Source organism: Hemitrygon akajei, chromosome 9, assembly GCF_048418815.1.
Source record: "Hemitrygon akajei chromosome 9, sHemAka1.3, whole genome shotgun sequence".
NCBI lineage: Eukaryota > Metazoa > Chordata > Chondrichthyes > Myliobatiformes > Dasyatidae > Hemitrygon > Hemitrygon akajei.
Genome location: NC_133132.1, coordinates 20,434,107 through 20,453,893, shown reverse-complemented (window position 1 = coordinate 20,453,893; position 19,787 = coordinate 20,434,107).

The window sequence follows — 19,787 nt, the reverse complement described above, 5'->3', positions numbered from 1 at the left end:
TTCACGTCCACAGAGTCTCCTGAACGTCGAGTCCCCTCTCCCTACCACTCCTCTCTTCTCCCTCTTTCCTGTCTTGCACCACGGACCCACGCTCAGTGCCAGTAACCTGGCATTCCCCTGGGAGGACATCTCCTTCAACAGTTCACAAAGCGGTATACTTGTTATTGAGGGGAATGGCCACTGGGGTTTCAGCTCTAACTGCCTGTTTCCATTTCTCCTGACCGTCACCCAGCTACTCGCTTCCTGCAGCTTCCGAGTGACTACTTCACGGTGACTCTGATCGATGATCTCCTCACTCTCCCGTACAAGCCGAAGGTCATCCAGCTGCTGCTCCAGATCCCTCACACGGTCTTCAAGGAGCTGCAGCCGGATGATCTCCTCACTCTCCCGTACAAGCCGAAGGTCATCCAGCTGCTGCTCCAGATCCCTCACACGGTCTTCAAGGAGCTGCAGCCGGATGATCTCCTCACTCTCCCGTACAAGCCGAAGGTCATCCAGCTGCTGCTCCAGATCCCTCACACGGTCTTCAAGGAGCTGCAGCCGGATGATCTCCTCACTCTCCCGTACAAGCCGAAGGTCATCCAGCTGCTGCTCCAGATCCCTCACACGGTCTTCAAGGAGCTGCAGCCGGATGATCTCCTCACTCTCCCGTACGAGCCGAAGGTCATCCAGCTGCTGCTCCAGATCCCTCACACGGTCTTCAAGGAGCTGCAGCCGGATGATCTCCTCACTCTCCCGTACAAGCCGAAGGTCATCCAGCTGCTGCTCCAGATCCCTCACACGGTCTTCAAGGAGCTGCAGCCGGATGATCTCCTCACTCTCCCGTACAAGCCGAAGGTCATCCAGCTGCTGCTCCAGATCCCTCACACGGTCTTCAAGGAGCTGCAGCCGGATGATCTCCTCACTCTCCCGTACGAGCCGAAGGTCATCCAGCTGCTGCTCCAGATCCCTCACACGGTCTTCAAGGAGCTGCAGCCGGATGATCTCCTCACTCTCCCGTACAAGCCGAAGGTCATCCAGCTGCTGCTCCAGATCCCTCACACGGTCTTCAAGGAGCTGCAGCCGGATTATCTCCTCACTCTCCCGTACAAGCCGAAGGTCATCCAGCTGCTGCTCCAGATCCCTCACACGGTCTTCAAGGAGCTGCAGCCGGATGATCTCCTCACTCTCCCGTACAAGCCGAAGGTCATCCAGCTGCTGCTCCAGATCCCTCGCACGGTCTTCAAGGAGCTGCAGCCGGATGATCTCCTCACTCTCCCGTACAAGCCGAAGGTCATCCAGCTGCTGCTCCAGATCCCTCACACGGTCTTCAAGGAGCTGCAGCCGGATTATCTCCTCACTCTCCCGTACAAGCCGAAGGTCATCCAGCTGCTGCTCCAGATCCCTCACACGGTCTTCAAGGAGCTGCAGCCGGATGATCTCCTCACTCTCCCGTACAAGCCGAAGGTCATCCAGCTGCTGCTCCAGATCCCTCACACGGTCTTCAAGGAGCTGCAGCCGGATTATCTCCTCACTCTCCCGTACAAGCCGAAGGTCATCCAGCTGCTGCTCCAGATCCCTCACACTGTCTTCAAGGAGCTGCAGCCGGATTATCTCCTCACTCTCCCGTACGAGCCGAAGGTCATCCAGCTGCTGCTCCAGATCCCTCACACTGTCTTCAAGGAGCTGCAGCCGGATTATCTCCTCACTCTCCCGTACGAGCCGAAGGTCATCCAGCTGCTGCTCCAGATCCCTCACACGGTCTTCAAGGAGCTGCAGCCGGATGCACTTCACGCAGATGTAGTTCCCCGGGAGACTCTGGCCACTCTGCTTGTCCCTTCTGTAATTTTAAACAAGTGTTGATGACCTGCGGGAAATCTCTTCGCTGTGGCCTACTCCTGCCGCTGATTTGGACTGCCGGAATAAGCCCGAGCACCCGCGAAGCTCTCCTTTTAAACAAGCGTTGCTGACCGGTGAGATGCATCGTCGCTGTGCCCTGCTCCTGCCGCTGATCGAGCTGCCTACCCCTCCCGTCTGTCCTTCCCGTACAGAGAATGTCCTTTGATGTGAAGCTGCCAGCTGTAAACTGAGGATGGCACAGGAACTGATGGTGTGGATAGTGAGGAGGATTATCCAAGTGTACATCAGGACATAGATTTGTTGGCAAACTGGCTGATGGAAGTTAACCCCCTCATTTTAATATGTCAAGTATGTTCAGTCACTGCCCAGAGGATCTCGGGGTGCAAGTCCATAGTTCCTGCAAGTGGTTACATAGCTGGGTGAGGTGGGATAAGAAGGCATGTGGTATGCTTGTCTTCATAGGTTAATACATAGAATATAAAAGTCTGGATGTTATTTTGCAACTTTACAAAACACTACTGACGCTGAGCCTGGAGTACTGTACTGCGTACGGTTCTGATCACCACTCTGTAGAGGGATGTGTAGAGAGAGTGCAGAGGAAATTCACCAGGATGTTCAAAGTTCAAAATAAAATTTATTATCAGAGTACACACATGTCACCGCATACAACCCCACGATTCTAATTCTGTGAGCATACTTAGCAAATCTATAGAACAGTAAATGTAAACTGTAAACATCAGGAACTGTAAACAAATACAGATATAAATAAACAGGAATAAATAATGACCATGAAATAACAGTGGCTGGGGGGTGGACCACAGATTGCAACAGGAAATAGAAAAGGAATGTCAAAAGGGCAATGTTATGGTAGTCATGGGAGATTTCAACATGCAGGTCAGTTGGGGAAATCAGGTTGGTAATAGATCTCAAGAGAGTGAGTTTGTTGAAAGCCTACGAGATGGCTTTTTAGAGCAGTTTCTCATTGAGGTTACTCGGGGATCAGCTACACTGGATTGGGTGTTACGTAATGAACCGGAGTGATTAGGGAGCTCAAGGTAAAAGAACCCTTAGGAGGCAGTGATCACAATATGATTGAGTTCAACTTTAAATTTGATAGGGAGAGAGTAAAGTCTGATGCAGCAGTATTTCAGTGGAGTAGGGGAAATTACAGTGGTATGAGAGAGGAGTTGGCCAAAGTAAATTGGAACGAGCTGCTGGCAGAGATGACAGCAGAGTAGCAATGGCAAGAGTTTCTGGGAAAATAAGGAAGGTGCAGGACAGATGTATTCCAAAAACAAAGAAACATTCAAATGGTAAAACAGTACAACTGTGAAATCAAAGCTAATGTAAAAACAAAAGACAGGGCATACAACAAAGCAAAAATTAGTGGAAGACAGAGGATTAGGAAGTTTTAAAAAACCCACAGAGAGCAACTGAAAGAATCATTAGGAGGGAAAAGACGAAATATGAAAGCAAGCTAGCAAATAATATCAAAGTGGATAGTAAAAGTTTTTTCAAGTATGTAAAAAATAAAAAAGAGATGTGAGTAGGACCACTAGAAAATGAGGCAGGAGAAATAATAATAACAGGGGACAAGGAAATGGCTGATGAACTAGACACAGCTTGCAGCGGCCACTCCAGAGCTGATTATCTGTTATTTGTGAAGCGGGGTGCCGTGCGCAATCATAATCGGATGAAAAACGGATGTGGGAGCACGGAGGAACATCTGGAAACCTTCTTTGTTGCTGCTGCTGATGTGAGGTCCGGGTCTCTGCAGGGAAGAACAGGCCCCCAGTCCTCGGGGTCGCATTGCTGGTGGCTGTTGACGGGGGCGTCTTAATACACTCAGCAGAGGATGGTGCTCGGAGAAGCTGTTCCAGAGAGGATGGTCGGAGGCTCGGAGGTTCGACGGACTTAGAGTCTGCTGCGGTCAGGTCGCTTTCGTTGTGTGCTGCGTCTGCGAGGTTGAGTCGGGCGGCACCGTGGAAGTCTATAGCGGGGTATTCCCTTCTGCCGCCGGCGTGGGATGACGAGTCTGTCGGGACCCTGGGGACTTGTGGAAACTGTGTGGTGGTTTCTTTCAAACTTATAGTCTTTTAACATCTTTGGACTATTTTTACTGTTCCCATGGTCTTTTTTTTTAATCGATTATGCTATTGTTTGCACTGTTGTAACTATATGTTGTAACTATGTGGTCTTGTGCAGGTCTTGTAGCTTTAGTTTTTGGTTTTGTTTTGTCTGGTGGATTTGGAGCTCCTTTCCGGGGAGCGCACTAAAATGGTAGCGCGATATTAATACGCAGCAGCCTCTCCGGACTCTGGATTGGGGATTGCCAAACATTATGTGGATTTTCTGGTGTAGTCTATTTTGTCATGTGCTTTTGTGATATCATTCTGGGGGAACGTTGTCTCATTTTTTAACTGCATTACATTTGTGGTTTCTAAATGACAATAAACTGAATCTGAATCTGAAATGAGTATCTTGCATCAGTCTTCACTGTGGAAGACACTAGCCTGATGTTGTAGTGTGTGAAGGAAGAGAAGTGGGTGCAGTTACTGTTACAAGAGAGAAGGCGCTCAAAAAGCTGAAAGACCTAAAAGTAAATAAGTCAGCCAGACCAGATGACCTTGGTGGTTGGGGAGACGTTGGAGTCAATTATGGCCTGCTCCTTCCACTTACTGAGTCACCTACCCCTCTTGTCTATCCTTTCAATACAAAGTATATCCTTTGATGTTAAGCTCCCAACTATAAACTGTGGATGACATTACACTTGTTGGGGTTAAATTCCATCTGGCAGTTTGCCAGGACAAGATAGGACAAAGTACGCATGGTTCCCTTCAGGGAAAATCCTGCCTGATGAACCTGTTGGAATTGTTTGAGGAGATTACAAGTAGGATAGATAAAGGGGATGTAGTGGATGTTATTTGGACTTTCAGAAGGCCTTTGACAAGGTGCCACACATGAGGATGCTTACCAAGTTAAGAGCCCATGGTATTACAGGAAATTTACTAACATGGTTAGAGCATTGGTTGATTGGTAGGAGGCAGTGAGTGGGAATAAAAGGATCCTTTTCTGGTTGGCTGCCAGTGACTAGTGGTGTTCTGCAGGGGCTGGTGTTGGGACCACTTCTTTTGATGCCAAATATCAATGATTTAGATGATGTAATAGATGGCTTTGTTGCCAAATTTGTAGATGATACAAAGATTGCCAGAGGGGCAGGTAGTGTTGAGGAAATGGATAGGATGCAGAAAGACTTAATACAGATTGGGAAAAAGAGCAAAAAAGTGGCAAATGAAATACAATGTTGGAAAATGCATGGTCATGCACTTTGGTAGTAGAAATAAATGTGCAGACTATTTTCTAAACGGGAGAAAATCCAAAAAGCTGAGATGCAAAAGGGACTTGGGAGTCCTTGTGCAGAACACCCTGAAGGTTAACTTGCAGGTTGAGTCGGTGGTGAGGAAGGCAAATGCCATGTTAGCATTCATTTCAAGAGGTCTGGAATACAAGAGCAGGGATGTGGTGCTGAGGCTTTATAAGGCACTGGTGAGGCCTCACCTTGAGTATTGTGAACAGTTTTGGGCTCCTCATCTTAGAAAAGATGTGCTGGCATTGGAGAGGGTCCAGAGGAGGTTCACAAGGATGATTCCAGGAATGAAAGGGTTATCATACGAAGAACGTTTGATGGCTCTGGGTCTGTACTCACTGGAATTCAGAAGGTTGAGGGAGGATCTCATTGAAACCTTTCGAATGTTGGAAGGCCTAGACAGAGTAGATGTGGAAAGGATGTTTCCCATGGTGGGAGAGTCTAGGACAAGAGGGCACAGACAGAGTAGATGTGGAAGGGATGTTTCCCATGGTGGGAGAGTCCAGGACAAGAGGGCACAGACAGAGTAAATGTGGAAGGGATGTTTCCCATGGTGGGGGAGTCTAGGACAAGAGGGCACAGACAGAGTAGATGTGGAAGGGAAGTTTCCCATAGTGGGGGAGTCCAGGACAAGAGGGCACAGCCTCAGGATAGAGGGGCATCCATCTAAAACAGAGATGTGGAGAAATTTCTTTAGCCAAAGGGTGGTGAATTTGTGGAATTTGTTGCCACATGCAGCTGTGGAGGCCGGGTCACTGGGTGTATTTAAGGCAGAGATTGATAGGTTCTTGATTGGACCAAAGGTTACGGGGAGAAGACCAGGAAATGGGGTTGAGGAGGAGAAGTAAAAAAGGATCAGCCATGATTGAATGGTGGAGCAGATTCGATGGGCCAGATGGCCTAATTCTGCTCCTCTGTCATGGTCTTATGGGCTTATATAGCAGAGTATGTAAATGAGCGTAGCTATCCTCTTTTGTTGAAGAGCCTGATGGTTGAGGGGTAGTAACTGTTCCTGAACCAGGTGGTGCGAGTCCTGAGGCTCCTGCACCTTCTACCTGATGGCAGCAGAGAGAAAAGAGCACGGCCTGGGTGGTGAGGATCGATGATGATGGATGCTGTTTTTCTACGGCAGTGTTTCATGTAGATGTGCTCGATGGTTGGGAGGGCTTTGTATGAGCTGAATCCACTGTCTTTTGTAGGATTTTCTGCTCAGAGGCATTGGTCTTCCCATACCAGGCCGTAATGCACTTCCCACCGCACATCTGTAGACATCTGTCAAGGTTTTCAATGATATCTACAGATTCTGCGGAAACAGAGGTGCTGCCATGCTTTCTTTGCAATAATACTTATACGGTGGGTCCAGGACAGCTCGTCTGAGACAGTGACACCCAGGAATTTAAAGATACTGACCCTCTCTACCTCCGATGATTACTGGCTCTGCTTTCCCTCTCCTGAAGTCTACAACCAGTTCCTCGGTCTTACTGACATTGAGTGAGAGGTTGTTGTTATCACACCACCCAGCCAAATTTTCAGCCTCCCTCTTGTATGCTGGTTCATCACCCCTTGATACAGTGGTGTCATCAGCAAACCTGTGTACGTGTTGAAGCTGTACTTTGCCCCACAGTCCTAGGCGTAAAGCCAGCAGAGAGCGGGTGCTAGGTACACATCCCTGTGGTGTTCCCGTGCTGATGGACATTGTGAAAGTAATGTTTTTTGCCAGTTTGAACTGACTGGGGTCTACAGGTGAGGAAATCCACGATCCACTTGCTCGAGGGGGTTTTGAGAGCCGGGTGTCGGAGTTTACCGAATAGTTTTGCGGGGGTGATGGTGTTTTAAATGCCGAGCTGTAATCGATATAGAGCTTTGCAGTCCGGATATCCCCGGGTTGTGTGAAGAGATAGATAGATAGATAGATAGATAGATACTTTATTCATCCCCATGGGGAAATTCAACTTTTTTTCCAATGTCCCATACACTTGTTGTAGCAAAACTAATTACATACAATACTTAACTCAGTAAAAAATATGATATGCATCTAAATCACTATCTCAAAAAGCATTAATAATAGCTTTTAAAAAGTTCTTAAGTCCTGGCGGTAGAATTGTAAAGCCTAATGGCATTGGGGAGTATTGACATCTGATGTTGGCCCTTTGCTTCACCAGGACATTGCCCAGGCTGGAGGGCTTTAGTTATGGGGAGGGGCTGGACTTGTTCTCCCCGGAGTGAAGGAGGCAGAAGGGTGACCTGCCAGAGGTGTATAACATTGTTAGAGGCATAGGTAGGATAAATAAAATATTTTTAAAAACAGTAACAATAGGATAACTCAAACGATAACAATTGTTCTCAAAGACAATAGGATACAGGTTTACAGCAAGGAGGAGGGGATCTGAGGGGAAAGTTTCAGGCTTCTACACCTGAAAGAGGTGCTGGAATTAGAAACGACCACTACGTTTAAGAGACATTTGGACTTTTGCTGAAATAGGCAAGGGATTGGAAATTACAGGTTTAATGGGATCAGTGTAGATGGCAAAAAGTTGGGCTTGCATGTGATGGGCCAAACGGTCTGTATGACTGCATCTGTGAGCCTGGATAGCCAACGTGCACAGAGTGGGTCCGGGCGAGATGGGCTGTGTCATTCTGTTTCTATCAGCACAGCTGACCACTGAGCAGCAGAACCATCGGTGCTGGGGGCAGCCCCTGGCTTAATCAGTCACGGCAGGACTGACCAAGGAGATCGATTAGCTCATCCTTCACGGAGAGCCCGTCGTTGTGACTCTCTGTCCCTGTATTAAGCAGCTGCTCAGAAGATGGGTCCTGTCACTATGTCCCAAAGCAATGTTTCTCCAGCAACACGGTAAAGTCTGCCAATTCCATCTTATTTTATTAAAACTCAAAACACCCTTTGGCTACTTAACAATTGGATGGAGACATGACAAATGACACTTAATGTTCGCAAAACTGAACTGATACATATTGGTGCTAAAAGCAGAAGAGAAAGGAGCTTTGACTCTGCCAGCTTTCTGAAGCAGTGAGAAGTACAGGCAGAGCTCATGGTTCCTGGAAGATCTGTAGGGTGCAGAATCTTACCCTTTCAGATCGGAATGCTTTCATGTATAACTGAACAAGGGGGAGATTTCAATGATGTGCTAAGCCATGTTCTCAGCTCTCTGCAGAGCTGTTTCTAAATTCTGCGGTGAATCGATAAAAAATTGGTAAGGGTCAACAGGGACGTGTTAAATTTCTGTAGCCTCTGAGGAAGTAGAGCTGCTGATGAGTTTTCTCGATGGAGTATAATGTCGGGAAGTCCAGATGATTGCTGAAATGGAGAGGTGTGGTACGGGAAGGATCAGAGGGTCCCTGTGCCCAACGGTAAAGCAGGTCACTGGGGAGCAAGTGGAACTGTTGGGAGGGGGTCAGTGAAGTGGAGAAATTGGGTGAGTTGGTGAGATCCCAGCTGGAGCATTGCAAACACTTTTAATCTCTGTGTTGAAGGAACATTGAACTTGGAGGCAGTGTGGTTGGGCTTCCTGAGATGAAGCGGTGGTTGAGCCGGTCGAGGCTCATTGGAGTTTAGGGGTTTCTGGAAGGACTGACAGGGTGCATGCAAGGAGGCTGTGCCCCTTTGTGGCCTATTTAGAATTAAGGGGCATAGTCTGAGAGGGAAGGTTCACCCATTTCAGATGGGGGAGAGAGGAATTGCCTCGCTTAGAGGGTTATGGCTCTCTGGAGTTTACCAAGAGTAGAATCACTGACTATGTTCAAGGTGGGGTGTTTCTGTGTGCTGGGGGATTAGGGGTTTGGGGTGGGAGACCAGTAGAAAGACGAAGTTGGGGTCGGATGCTTCTGTGTGCTGGGGGTGGGGGACTCTGCAGAAAGGTGGAGCCGAGGTCAGAGATAGATCATCCCATCTCACACGGTCACACTGCACAGACCCACACTTCCAAACAGCCATTCATTTAATCTCAGCGGAACCCTTTCTACTCTGCTCACCCCCACCTCCCTCCCCTCCCCTACAACAGCCAATTGACACACACATCTTTGAAAACCTCAGGGGAAGCGCACACATTCATGGGGAGTATGTGCGGACTCCACACAGACAGCTCGGGAGGTTAGGATTGAACTGGGGGCACTGGCCCTATCAGCTGCTCCAGAGTGCTGTCATGAATAGTGGAGTGGGTTCTATGGGCCGTATAGCCGCCTCTTGTTCATGGGCATTACCTCGTAGGCAAGGCTTTCTCAAAAGCTGTGGGTTGGATGTCGGGCGAGGAGGGTTGCTGGGTGAGGCGGAAAGGGCAGCTGGTTTTAAACACAAAGTACACTGCAGATGCTGGGGTCAAAGCAACACGAACAACACGCTAAGGGTCTCGGCCCGAAACGCTGACTGCTCGTTTCCACGGATGCTGCCCGACACTGCTGACTTCCTCCAGCGTGTTGTAGGGGTAGCTGGTTTACCTGGTCCTGGGAGTCCAGGTAAACTCTCTCCTTGTTCACTTGCGCGTGAAGGCAGTCTGATGTGAAAGTGTTCTCCACAGCCACCGGACTGCAGCAAGCAGCAACAATGTTAGTCCATCAGTCTCCCTTAGTAACCCATCTGGAGCAGATCCCAAATGTTGTGCACCGAGCTATGAGTTCCTGCATTGCAACAGACAGAAGGTATGCAGTAGAAAGAACCCAGTACCTCATGGAACTAGACTGGGAGCTAGTCCCATGGCAGTATTAACTTCTAACTCCCAAGATTCCACCAGGACTGATGATTGTTGCCGTGGTGTGGCTCCAAGCAACACCTGACTTCTGTCCTGTAGGTAATGGGAAGGATCTGGGGAGTCAATGTCTCACCTTCTCCTGTGTCCACAGTGTTCACGTCACTGTTTCAGTGAAGCTTCTGACAAACTTGACCACATCATCAGGTTAACAGCACGGTGTACGGGAGCCAGACAGCACAGAACAGGCCGCAGGCCCACAGTCTCCATGACGATATTGTTACCATCCATACTGTTCCTATTTACCATCGTTGTTCCGCAGCCTGCTGTTATTTGACATTCAAATTCTTATCTAGATGCTTTTAAAATGTTGTGAATGTAGCTGCCTTCACTGTGTCCCGTACTCCCCTCCTGACCCCATCACCCTTTTCTGTCCCCTCCCTCACTTGGTTCCATCCGCCCTTCCTCGCTCGCTGCTTTAAAGGTTCCTCACAGATCAGACTGTATCACTGGTAGAATATGTGTTCACCCACCTCTGCCCTCCCCTCCCCACTTCCCACAAAGTACCATCTGCCCCTCACCTTCCAAATCTCCTCAGTCCATCAATCAGCTATGAGCCCCGATCTCCCCTTTCCCCCACTCCTTTTTATACTGGCCATCTCCCATCTCCAATCTTCCATCCTGATGCAGATAAATGTTGACATTTCCTTCTCGTCCCACAGATGCTGCCTGACCTATGAGAGACTGTAGCTACACCTCTGGACCCTTGGTGACAATAGGCATGGACACTGTTCATTAAATCCCACAGAGTGCCCATTCTGTGCCTCTCCCTGCCCCAGCTCTCAGTGTCTGAGCTCCCAGCTCACGGTCTCTGTGAACCTGAGGCAGCTTTGGGCTGGTGTCCCTGGAAACATGGTGGTGAAATCCGTGCATCTTCCACTGCTGGAACGTAGTGTCCACATGGCAGACAGCATCCATCGGCCCTGGCCTTCAATCTCCCCAGCTGGTCACTCCTCACATCCCTCTGATCACCAGATTTCAACATAAGACTGACAGTCTCTTGTAAATGAAGCTCTCTTCAACTCAGACCCATCTCTCCCATACTGAGGCCGAGGATCTGCCCCTATGCACGGTATTTGAGGACACCGTCAATGCCTCTCAGACCAGACCTGATTCAGTCTGGTCACCTCATAACTGAAAGGAAAGACTGACCCTCACCACTCTATCGTCTGGGACAAACAACTCGTTCCAGGGATCAAGGTCAGTACGTTCTGTTGCAAGTACTGAAGGCCAAACTCCGCTACCAACCTGGGTGGTTTCACCATCTCACACTGACTTCCTTCCTTTCATTCTCTGAGCACATTTTCTTCCCAAATTCTTCATTGCACTTGCACGTGCGATTATATATTACAGGCTCGGTTCGTGTACACGTGGAACATGGAACGTACAACAGAGCACAGGCCTTGGCCCACGATGTTGTGCCGAACTTTCAGCCTACACTGAGATCAACCTAACCTGTCACTTGCACAAAACCATCTATTTTAAATCAATCACTTGCCTACCTAAGACTCTCTTAAATGTCCCCAATGTATCTGCCTCTAACGCCACCCCTGGCAGGACGTTCCACGCACCCACCATTCTCTGTGAAAAAAAACTATCTTTAGAATACCCCTATACGTTCCACCAATCACCTTAAACTTATGTTGTATCATATTAGCCTCTTCTGCACTGGGAGAAAGTCTCTGGCTTTCCACTCTAACTATGCCACATCATCTTATACAACACTATCAAGTCATCTCTCTACGTCCTGCAACCCAAAGAGAAAAGCCCCAGCTCGCTCAACATGTCCTCGTAAGATCCAGGTAGCATCCTGGTACATCTCCTCCACACTCTCCCTAGAGTTTCTACACCCTTCCTATGAGAAGGTGAGAAGAAATGACCACTCTACTCCAAGCGTGGTCCAGCCAGAATTTTACGGAGCTGCAACGTTACCTTGTGACACTTAATCCCCTGAATAATGAAGGCCTACGACAACCCTCTACACTAAACACAAGTCCACCAACCTTTATGTCATCTGCAAACCGACTAACACACCCTTCCACTGCCTCATCCAAGTCATTCATAAAACCACAAAGAGCGGGAGCCCAGAATAGATCTGTGCGGAACACCCTGCTCACCAGAATACAGTCCCACAACTACCGCCTTCTGCCTTCCATGGGCAAGCTAATTCTGAATCCACACAGCCAGGTTTTCTTTGGGGAACTTTATCAAATGCCTAACACATATACATCTATATCCATATACACATCACGCTGCTCTATCTTCATCAATGTGCATCCTCAAAGAATTCAATCAGGCACATGAGGCCCGTCACAAAGCCATGCTGACTATCCCTAATCAGATTATGCTTCTTCAAATACTTGTAAATCCTGTCTTTAAGAATGCTCTCCAATAATTTGCCCAGCACTGAAATAAGAGAAACAAGCTTATAATTCCCAGAGTTACCCCTACTCCATTTCTTGAACAAAGAAGCCTCCCTCCAATCATCTGGTACTACTTGTGCGGCCAGAGAGAACACAAAGATCATTGCCAAAGATATAGCAACCTCTTCCCTCACCTCCTGCAGCGTTGGCCATGGAGGAATTAAAACATGGGAAAAATGTCAAACTTGAAGAGTTCACAGTCAGTGGAAGCAGATAAACTGATTGTCTTTGCTCTTGCCATGTGCTCAAAGGATATGGAGGCTGCCATTTTGTGAAGCTGCTCTGTAACCTCCATTTTGAGAACTGGCTTTTTGCTCTGGGATAATCTAATCAGAGCAAATAAATGTGGACACAAGGAATTTTTGCGAAATATGAGATAATTTACAGATAAGCTGTGTATTGTGTACAATGCAGGTGTTACGATATTCTTGTACATGCGCTCGTGAGCAGACGATTAAAGTTGGTGCGCACGCACCGCTGTTTTTATCTGAAATATCTGTCTCGAAACACGGTGGCAGCGGTGGTGCTCGGAAAGTTGCTCTTTTCAACCGCAGTTGTCAGCATAATAACAGCGCAACTCTGAAACATCAGAGGGTGAGTGTAAGAGCAGAAAAATGTCAACTGAGACGAGCAACCAGCCACAAATAGAGACGGGTGCGGTAGCAATGCCTGGAGGTGAGACAGCAGAATCTCAGCGGCACCCAGCACCCGTGGGCGACCCCATGCCGGGGAACCATGGTCGGGGAGAAGTCCTCCCCCAGTCAGCGGCATTCGCCCGCCACCGGCCGTGACGGTCAACCGCGGACTGATAGACGGATGGAAGACGTGGCGGCAGATGTGGACTAACTACAGCCTCGTAGCACGACCGCACAAACAAGTTCCAGCGTACCAGACGGCATTGTTTTTGCATACAATTTCACTTGAGGTCTACAACAGTTTTGTGCTCGCAGATGAGGCTGAAAGCCAAGACCTCACAAAGATTTTACATGCATTTGACAGATATGCTATGGGTGAGAAAAATGAGACATATGAATGGTACTCGTTCAACAAGCGGCAACAAGAACAAGGTGAGACCTTCGAATGGTTTCTTGCCAGCCTTTGATCTCTTGCAAAAACATGGAAATTTTGTTCGTATATGTCAGACAGTCTGCTGAGAGACAAGATCGTACTGGGCATTAACAACTCCCAAACCAGAAAACCTCCGTTGCAAGAGAGAAAGCTAACGTTCAATATCTGCATTGACATCTGTAAAAGCACAGAAATGGCTGAATCACACCTACAAGCATTCAGTACAGCTGCAGATAGCGGGTCCGCAGCTGTCCGTGAGATTAAACCTCACGCTAACAAGAAAGGTTCAGAGCATCCTGGACAGAAGGATAGTGCCAGTGGTGGAGCCAGAGCAAAAGGGACCTTGAACAGCCACAGAAGCAAAGTGAACCCTTGCCAGTACTGTGGCACGGAACACGCAAGAGACAAGCAACAATGCCCAGCGTACGGACAGGCGTGCAAGGCGGGTGGCATTCAAAATCACTTTGCAAAGGTATGCCGGCAGAAGCCCGTGCGTGGGGTGGAAGCACAAAGCGATGACCAAACCCACAGTGACAGCAGCACCCAGTTTATCGACAACGCCACCAACAAAGGCCTAGTGCCAGCACTCCTCCAGAATGGGCGTCCGATCGCATACAGACACAGAAACGCGTTACGCAGCGATCGAGAAGGAAATGCTCGCATTCGTTTTCGCACTTGGCCGTTTTCATCAATGCGATCACAAGTGGTTTTAAATGAAAGTTAAGAAGCCGTTGGTGAAGGCACCAAAACGCCTACAGGGAATGCTTCTTCGCCTGCAGAGCTATGATTTCGACATCACCGACTGTCAAGGAAAGCTCTTGCACCTCGCGGATGCGCCATCGCCAGCAGTCAGCGGTACTCCAGGCCAGGAAACAGCTTCGACAAAGTTAACATGCTATCGCACCTGCCAATCCCAACAGGCAGGGGCTCCGTGTGCAGAGTAGCAACAACTTTGAAGACTCAGTGTCACGAGGAAGAGCCCCCAGGCCAGGGTCTGGAAGAAGAAAGGATTGATTGTCTGGCCAATGGAGAACCCCTATTTCGGTGTTATAAATTGGAAGAGTGGTCTGACTGAGTAGTGCCACAAAGGAAGCAGTTGAATTTATGTTTTAAGCCTGGGGTCAACGTAGTTACTTGGTTGTCTGCGCAGAGACAATAAAGTGCGAGCTTTGATTAATTAAGAGTTGCGTAGTGAGTTTCCTAACTTAGTTCCATTGATGAACAATCAACAGTAACAACATGGGGGATATCCTATCTGGCTCTGGGCACTTACCCTCCTAATATTTTTCAAAAGTTCGAACACATCCTCTTACTTAACATTGACACGTTGGAGCATTTTAGTCTGATCCACACGGACTTCACATTCGTCAAGATCCCCGTCAGTGTGGAATTACCGGTGCCACGTGCGAGCCAGAGTTGGAATAGCCGGATAGCTAGAATGAATATGTGGTTTGAGCGGTGGTGCAGGAGGGAGGGTTTCAGATTCTTGGGGCATTGGAACCGCTTCTGGGGGAGGTGGGATCAGTACCGTCCGGACAGTCTACATCTGGGCAGGGCCGGGATCAATGTCCTAGGGAGATTGTTTGCTAGTGCTCTTGTGGAGTTTTTAAATAAATATGGCAGGGGGGTGGGAACCCACACAGAAAAGGGAAGTGAAACAGAGACTAAAACTGGAGTTAGTGAAGAAAAAAGTAGGAGTAGAGTGCATATAAGTAAAAAGCAAAAATCACATAGGTCACTAGATTGTAAAAGGACAATGAGTATAAGGGCACTTTATCTAAATGCCCATAGAATTAGAAACAAGGTTGGTGAACTTGTGGCACAGATCAGCACCAAGGCATATGATTTAGCGACCATTACAGAAACCTGGTTGCAAGGTGGAGATGCCTGGGAATTAAATATCCAAGGGTATCAGGTAATACGGAAAGATAGACAGGAGTTGCAAAGGAGGTGGGGTGGCACTCTTAGTTAAGGATGAGATCAGGGCGATTGTGAGAGATGATATAAGATCTACGGAGCAGAATGTTGAGTCCATCTGGGTAGAGATTAAGAATAGTGAAGGGAAAAGAATCACTGGTGTGTGTTGTCTATAGGCCACCTAATAAAAATACTGCAGTGGCAGAGGTGATTAGCCAAGAAATTACTGAGGCTTGTAAGAACAGAACGGCAGTTGTCATGGAGGATTTTAACTTCCACGTAGACTGGGTGAATCAGGTTGGTCAGGGAAGTCGTGAGGAGGACTTCATAGAATGCATCCGTGATGGCTTTCTTGAGCAGCATGTTCGTGAACCTACAAGGGAAAATGTTATCTTGGATCTAGTCCTGTGCAATGAGACAGGTAAGATTAACGACCTTGTAGTCAGGGATCCTCTTGGAAAGAGTGATCATAGTATGATTGAATTTCGCATTCAGATTGAGGATGAAATAGTTAGATCTAAAACTAGTATACTATGCTTGAAAAGGGAGACTACAACAGGATGAGGGAGGAATTGGCTCATGTGGATTGGGGTCACAGGCTATTTGGTGGGACAGTTGAGGAACAGTGGAATACCTTCAATGAGATTTTTCACAGTGTTCAACAAAAGTATATTCCAGTCAAAAGTAAGGGCAGTAAGTGTGGGGAGAGCCAGCCTTGAACAACTAAGGAAATAAAAGATAGTATCAAATTAAAAGCTCATGTGTACAAAGTCACAAAGAGTAGAGGGAGACTGGAGGATTGGGAAAACTTTAAAAAGCAACAAAGAACAACTAAACAAGAAATAAGAAAATAGAAGATACGAATATGAAAGTAAATTAGCACAAAATATAAAAATAAATAGCAGAAGTTTTTATAAATATGTAAAGCGGAAGAGGGTGGCTAAGGTCAACGTAGGTCCCTTGGAAAATGAGAAGGGGAAATTGATATTGGGTGATAAGGAAATGGCTGAGACACTGAACGACTATTTTGTGTCGGTCTTCAAGGTGGAGGACACGTCTAATATGCCAAAGAATGATGTTATGGACGAAGTGGGAGGTGAGGACCTCGATAAAATCACTGTCACTAAAGAGATAGTGATGAACAAACTAAAGGGCCTGAAGGTAGATAAGTCCCCTGGTCCTGATGGGATGCATCCCAGGGTGCTGAAGGAATTGGCAGAGGTTATAGTAGACACTTTGGTAATCATTTACCAAAGTTCTCTGGAATCTGGGCAGGTCCTGGCGGACTGGAAGACAGCAAATGTCATACCACTTTTTAAAAAAGGATGTAGGCAAAAGATGGGCAACTATAGGCCAGTTAGCTTAACATCTGTAGTCGGGAAAATGCTTGAAGCTGTCATTAAGGAAGAAATAGTGAAACATTTAGAAAAGAGTGGTTCCATTAGACAGATGCAGCATGGATTCAGAAAGGGCAGGTCCTGTTTGACAAACTTACTGGAGTTCTTTGAGGCCATAATGAGTGCAGTGGATAGAGGGGAACAGGTGGATGTCGTATACATGGATTTCCAGAAGACATTTGATAAGGTGCCGCACAAGAGACTTATAAATAAGATACGGATGCATGGAGTCGGAGGAAGTGTCTTGGCACGGATAGTGGATTGGTTAACCAATAGAGGGCAGAGAGTTGGTATAAATGGGTGTTTCTCCATTTGGCAGTCAGTGGTGAGTGGGGTGCTGCAGGGGTCGGTGCTGGGCCCGCAGCTGTTTACCATTTACATTGATGATTTGGAAGAGGGGACTGAGTGTAGCGTAGCAAAATTTGCTGATGACACTAAACTGAGTGGAAAAGCAAATTGTAGAGAGGGTGTGGAGAGTCTGCAGAGGAATATAGATAGGTTAAGTGATTGGGCCAAGGTCTGGCAGATGGAATACAACGTTGGTAAATGCAAGAACATCCACTTTGGAAGGAATAATAGAAGAGCAGATTAGTATTTAAATGGTGAAAGATTGCAGCATGCTGTTGTGCAGAGGGACTTGGGAGTGCTTGTGCATGAATCGCAAAAAGTTGGCTTGCAGGTACAACAGGTTATTAAGGCAAACGGAATGTTGGCCTTCATTGCTAGAGGGATTGAACTCAAGAGCAGGGAGGTCATGCTGCAACTATACAGGGTACTGGTGAGGCCGCACCTGGAGTACTCCGTGCAGTTCTGGTCTCCTTACTTGAGGAAGGATATACTGGCTTTGGAGGCGGTGCAGAGGAGGTTCACCAGGTTGATTCCAGAGATGAAGGATTAGACTATGAGGAGAGATTGAGTTGCCTGGGACTGCTCTCTGGAATTCAGAAGAATGAGAGGGGATTTTACAGAAACATACAAAATTTTTGAAAGGGCTAGATAAGATAGAAGTAGGAAAGTTGTTTCCATTGGTAGGTGAGACTAGAACTAGGGGACATTGCCTCAAGATTCAGGGGAGTAGATTTAGGACGGAGATGAGGAGAAACTGTTTTTCCCAGAGAGTGGTGAATCTATGGAGTTTTCTGCCCAGGGAAGCACTTAAGGCTTCTTCACTAAGTATATTTAAGATACAGTTAGATAGATTTTCACACAGTAAGGGAATTAAGGGTTATGGGAAAAGGCAGGTAGATGGAGCTGAGTTTATGGACAGATCAGCCATGATCTTATTGAATGGCGGGGCAGGCTCGATGGGCCGGATGGCCGACTCCTGCTCCTATTTCTTATGTTCTTATGCTCTTATACTGAAGCAAATAATTCATTAAGGACCTCCCCTTCCTCCTTTGACTCCAGCCATATTTCCTTTTTATCCCTAACGGGTCCTACATCCTTTTGTCCTGAATCCTGCTCTGGTCATCCTTTTGCGCTTCGTATACAAGTAGAACGTCCTGGGATTTTCCTTAATCCTACTTGCCAAAGCCTTCTCATGTCACCTTCTAACTCTCTTAAGTCAATTCTTAAGCATCTTCCTGGCTACCTTTTAACTTTCCAGTACCCTTGCTTTCTAAACCTCAAGAAAGCTTCTTTCTTCCTCTAGACTAGATATTCTACTCTTGTCAATCATGGTTCCTTCACCCTACCACCCTTCCCCTGGGACAAACCTATCCAGAATCCTATGCAAGTTCTCCCTAAACAACCTTCACATTTCCATTGTGTATTTCCCTGAGTTCAGCTGGGTACACCAATTCATGCTCCCACGGTCCCGTCTAATAGCATCATATTTCATTTTTCCACGTTTAAATACCTTCCCAGACCATCTGGTACTATCTCTATCCATGGCTACGGTAAAGGTCCCGGGAGTCGTTGTCGCTGTCTCCGAAATGCTCTCCCTCTTGACCTGGTTCATTGTCTGGTACCAAATCCAATATGGCCTCCCCTCTGGTTGGCCTTGAAGAGAATTCTTCTGCAAACCTAATAAATTCTATCCCATCTGCACCTTTAGCACAAAGGAGGTGTCAATCAGTATTAAAATTGAAATCCCCCATGACAACAACCCTGTTCTATTTGCATCTTTCCAAAATGTGCCTCCCAATCTACTTGGTGTCTCTGTTGTAATGGGTGGAGTGGGGGTGACAGTCTACAGATCACTCCCTTCCTGTTTCTGACTTTCATCCACAATCCTCCCTCTCGGCAGCTGTGATACTATCCCTGATTAGCAATACCACTCTCACACTTTGTCACCCACCCCTCTTCCTTTTCGAAGCATCAGAACTTCCAGCAGCAATCCCTACACGCCTGTGACAGCCAAATCTCCGTAATGGCCACAACATCGTAGTTCCATGTACTGACTCATGCTCCCTTGCTCCTGTTATATTTTGTATTAAAACAGGCACAATTTAACCCAGAGCACTCTTAAATGTTGTCTTATTCACTGCCTATCCTTCCACAAAGTCTGTCTGTAAGCTGTACATCAAATACCTCACTCCTTGCCAAACTTGTTCAAACACTCCCCAACACCTGCAACAAATCTGCCCGGAAGAGTGCCGGTTCATCTCAAGTCCAGATGTAACCTGTCCTTTCCGTACAGGTTATACCTTCCCAATGATGCAGAAATCTGAAACCCCGCCACCTGAAAAATTCCTCAGCCGCACGTTGATCTGGGGGAAGCAACAGCGGCAGTGGCTGTGCCTCTGGCACAGAGTCCGGCCCTGTGGCTCAGAAGGGTAGGGAAAGGAAGAGGAAGGCAGTAGTGATAGGGGACTCTATAGTTAGGGGGTCAGATAGGTGATTCTGTGGACGCAGGAAAGAATGTTTCTGATCACTTCCACGATATCCTGAAGTGGGAGGGAGAACAGCCAGAGGTCGTGGTACATATTGGTACCGATGACATAGGTAGGAAAAGGGAAGAGGTCCTGAAAACAGACTCCAGGGAGTTAGGAAAGAAGCTGAGAAGCAGGACCGC